The sequence below is a fragment of the Nipponia nippon genome, unplaced genomic scaffold (assembly GCF_047370975.1).
Source record: "Nipponia nippon isolate SJK-2023a ecotype South Korea unplaced genomic scaffold, ASM4737097v1 scaffold_6, whole genome shotgun sequence".
Classification (NCBI taxonomy): Eukaryota; Metazoa; Chordata; class Aves; order Pelecaniformes; family Threskiornithidae; genus Nipponia; species Nipponia nippon.
Genome location: NW_028262380.1, coordinates 64,889,022 through 64,893,711, shown reverse-complemented (window position 1 = coordinate 64,893,711; position 4,690 = coordinate 64,889,022).

Genomic DNA, 4,690 nt, shown 5'->3' with positions numbered 1-4,690 from the left:
AGACAACCAAATGCTAAAGCACGATCCTCAAAACTCTAAAGGCAGTTTTAGATGATGTCTGTGCTGTGCGATGCTGAGCTACCTTGGCGCTAGCTCAAAGGCACTAAGAAAGATGTTTTGCATATACAGATAGCCCAATGCTTACCTGCTGCCTTGGAGCCCAGCCATGGTACAGCTGTATTCGTGCAGCTCTGCAGTAACGTGTCTGGGAAAGGGATTATTCTTCATTCAGCAACGAACTCGAGGATCTCTGGACGATGCCAGGTGACACAGTGCAAACATACTCAGTGTATGGCACTCTCTTGGCAAGATACAACTATCTGGCATTCAGTCTCTACCTGAAGCCTCCTCAAGGTAGGTGTTTATGCTCCTGCAGGATCTCACCCTGCAGGCATATCTGACACATACTGATTTAGCTGAGCTTGGCACACAAAGCCACAGTGGCTCAACACCCAAAGATACTTTTCACCCAAGCTTATGTCCTGTTTCTGAGCTTTGAGCTCATGATTTCTCTTTTGGACCAAGTGAACTTAGTTTTTCCCCCTGAAAAGTAATACTGGGGAAAAAAAAAAAAAATCAGCTATTTAAGCTTTCACAGTTGGCTCTTTAGTCATGTATCTGCTTCTCTCTCTCTCTTATTTTTTTTTTTTAATTTTTTTTTGAATTGTTACTATCGGGGAATAGCAATGTTTTTAAATTAGTTTTTCAGGAGGCACTCCTGTTCCCAAAGCACCCCTGCCTGATAAAAAGTCTCTATCCCTTGCCTGACTGGGCACAGTTGGAAACTATTTCTTAGTTTGTTAACATTAATCCTGGATACAAGATGTATTAAAAATAGACAGCAGAAAGATACATGACAATAAAGGCCAGTTTTAAGAATCTATGTTTTAATTTGTTGCATTTCTCAGTTTAATAAGTCAGCCTTTACAGCAAGGAGATAAAATATCAAAGTCTTACAGATCCCTTAAAGCCAACCAACCAACCAAGTAGCTTAGCAACCACCCAGGCTTTATTCTTTTGTTGTAGATTATTTTAAGTGATCCCTAATCCTGCTACGAAACTTCCAATTCCACAGGCTCTACGTTGCCTAACTTCAGATACAGTTCAAAGCTTGGGAGCCTGAGGTCCCTTTCACTACTAACATGCATGATAGCACATGCAGGCTAGTCTTTTCTGTTCTTAAATTATTGTTGCAGAGCTAAGGAGATGGCTGAATAAATTTAATTAAATAAATTAGGAGAATAATCAGATTTCCATTTCCTAAAATGTAATTCCTGACCAGTGCAATTTTGTAAGTTTTAACTACATTTTCTAGAAGACGTTTTCTGATTCTACAATTGCCAACCCAGTGAGCCAGTATAGTTTTAAAGTCAAGTCTTTAACAGAACCCAACCACAGAAGTTATTTTATATTTACTAACAGAACAGAGGAAAAGCATTTACCAGAACAGTCACAATGAATCACCAGGAATCCAGCCTCAGAGTCTCTCCATCTTCAGGAAAAGGCAACCTCTTTCTGTCATCAGAGATTACACATCACAGATGTAAAGCACTACTTGCAAGGACTTAGTAGATACACGTATCTGAGGGCAGGAGGGGAGCACTATGCCAAAACCCCCAGTGGCAGCAAAACTAAACAACAGCATCTTTGTGGGTTGAAGGCCTGATCAAACTACAACTGAAGTCGATGGGAGCCTTTTCGGTGGTTTCCAAGGGTGCTGGATGAGAGCCACAATTCATTACAAGCAGTATCACTAACTCTCAAAACCAGAAATAAGAGCACAAAGGCGTTAGTTTCTCATTTAGAATAGCAGTCTGCCCACTGATTCCTCCTACCTTTTTACAGAACAGAGCCATGAGCTTGCTCCAATCCCTGGTGCTCATCTCAGGAAGCTGGGAGGCAAGATTTCCTACAACTTCTTAAGTGTCAAGCTTTCATCTTGAAAAGAACTGATGTGAGGAAGTAAAGCAGCTGCCAGGCTGGACATCGTGGACGTACAATGTAGAAACTATGAGTCCGATAAAGAATAAAAGCATGCACTGCAATAGAAGGCAAGGAGAAAACGGCAAAACACAAAGCTATGACAAACTTGTTCCCATCAGCCGTGTGCCTGCGGCCTGCTGGGAAACCACCTTCTTGAACCCTCTGACCAAGAGGTCTGTCTGTACAGGTCAGTTTGTCTGATCACAGCCTTCTGGAAACTGCCGACGGCCAGCAGCATCTATGCCACGTACACACAGGCTAGTACCTTTCAAACACATGGACGGATTTGGGGAGGATTGCTTGTTTTTTTGTATTCAGAAAAATACCCACTAAGACATTGCTGAATTGGAATTTTCTGAGGTGTATTTATGCAAAAACTAAAATGTTTTGGGTTGATCAAAACTAGTGCACTCCGGGCAGTTCAGCACGTCAAGTAATCATTTCAGCTGTTTGCTACTGAATTTTCACCACCTCTGACCTCTATGAAATACATGGCAGGGGGGTGGGGAGTAACAGCCCGAACCCATTAAATAGTTATGTTTTAGATAATAATGATTGTCCCCATTTCCCATGGATAGTGTTCTGGTTCTTCCTCAAACAGGCCAGCTCAAATAGCAGTGTGATTTAGTTGGACATTTTTGCCTTTAAAAACCCCAAAATAAACGTGCATCTCCTCCTAAACATAGTATATGTGTATTCTGTGTAGAACTGTAAACCTCCAGCCACTCATTCTCAGATAAGCATGGATTTATAAAACACCTTCCTGCTTTTCAGCAGAATTGTGTTGTATTCAGGAAAAAAGGAAATCCTAGAATTATTATGCACATCTATAGAGGTGAACTTGGCATGCAGCATGAGAGGCCAGCTTTCAACTCCGCAGTATGTAACTGGAGAAACTATTGAGCTATTGAGCCATGGGGCTGGAGGCGGAGGGCATTTTCAGTTGGCGAGCTGTGCTTGCTTTTACACAAGGCAGTTATTTAAGAATACTCCGTACTTCCCAGGGCATCCATTTCTTTAATAATGTCTTTCTTCAATTCTAACAGCCTGTAAAACATTCCTAGCCAACTCTTTTCAAGTTCTCAAGTCAAGCTTTAAGCAAAATGGGACCAAGACTTACCCTTATTGCTCCACAGGCAGAGAGGGCACTACAAACAAAGAGACTGAAACAAACCTAGGGTAAAGTGTGTAACAGGGAAATATATTCCTGCTCTGAAGGGGGTGGATGGCAGCACTGCGCAAGACGTGTATACATACATATATATACACACTGTACGGGCCAGAGCTGGTGGACAGGTGGGGAGGAAGGAGCTGCTACAGCCTCTCTCTCCTAGATCCTTTTCTCTCTGAACTCATGTGGAGCAGTTCCTCCAAAACCTGAAGCGGGATCACTCTGGTCTGTATTACCTAGGAGATTGCACTAGTTCAGATTTTGGGGCGACAGGGTGATGGTATTTCTCAGGAATTGTTCTGCCTGCCTCTGCTTCCCATTGAAGGGCAGCTTTTTCTGTGCCAAGAGGAAAGGAGATAAGCTTTGGTACATGGCATTGAACCACAAAAGGGAAACATGGTTGTGAGAGAACAGCAAGCCAACAGACTCGCTGTCACTGTGAAACTGTCCTGGGAGGGATGCCTAGCATGTGCTCCAGCAGCACTCGTGTAATGAATAAAACTTATGCACAAACTTTTTTTTTTTTTTAAATTGGCCTGGAAAATATGTTTTTCACAGAAACCACTCTCTAATGGAAAGAAAACAGTCAGAAACCAACTATAGCAAGAAGAGTAACTATTCTCACATGCCGCTTGATAAACGAGTGGAACTGGCACAGAAGGATTAGCCACCCTGCACAGCCATCAGCTCTTGCCGACATCTGTGGTGCCCCCCTGTCCGAGAAGATGAAGCAAAGCACGTCCAGAGCAACCCCCGTCACCAACGCTGCATCGCAGTCCGCCCTTGGAGCAGCAGCAGCTGCTTTGTGGGGCCACCGTAAACTGTCCGGGCTAAAACGAACTCTGCTGCTGGCCCACTGTTAAATAGCGACGGAGTGCACGTTCCCGCTTGTACCGCGAAGCTTGCCTTCTCCCCTCTTTTCCTCCAGCACACCGTTTCGCAGCAGCAAAACCCTGCCGCCCCTCAGCGCGCCGTTCTGCCCGTTTCTGAGGCGGCGGCCCTGGCACCGCAGGTGCTGTGGGGCACTCCAGGCCTCGCAGCACAGCCCTCCCGCCCCGTCACCAACAGCGTGCCTCCGGCGAGGCGCTGAGAGAAGTGAAACACGCAGTGGCGGCTCACACACCGACCAAACCCTTCCTTCTCGGAACGCGGGGGGGGAAAAAAAAAAAAAAAAAGAAGCGCTGGGTTTTCGTAACGCCACAGGCCCAAGGCGGCAGGGGCATTATTAGAGCGGAGGGCCCCGCCGGAGCGGGGTGCGTGGCGATTCCCCCTCAGGACCGCCGGGGGGGCAGCCCTCCGGGGCAGAGAAGAGGCTAGCCCCGGCAGCGCGCCGCCCCGGCGGGCTCTTGCAAGGGGCACAACCCAGTCCTGGGTGACCTGCGCCAATTCTAGGCCGATTTACAGGAAACCCACGCTCCGCTGCCGCCCCCGCCGCCGGCCGCGGCTACGGGCGTTTGCGAGGAAGGGGAACCCCGCCCCCCACAAGAGGCCGCGGCCCCAACGGCCGCCCCGCCCTCCCGGCGCGGCGCATGCGCC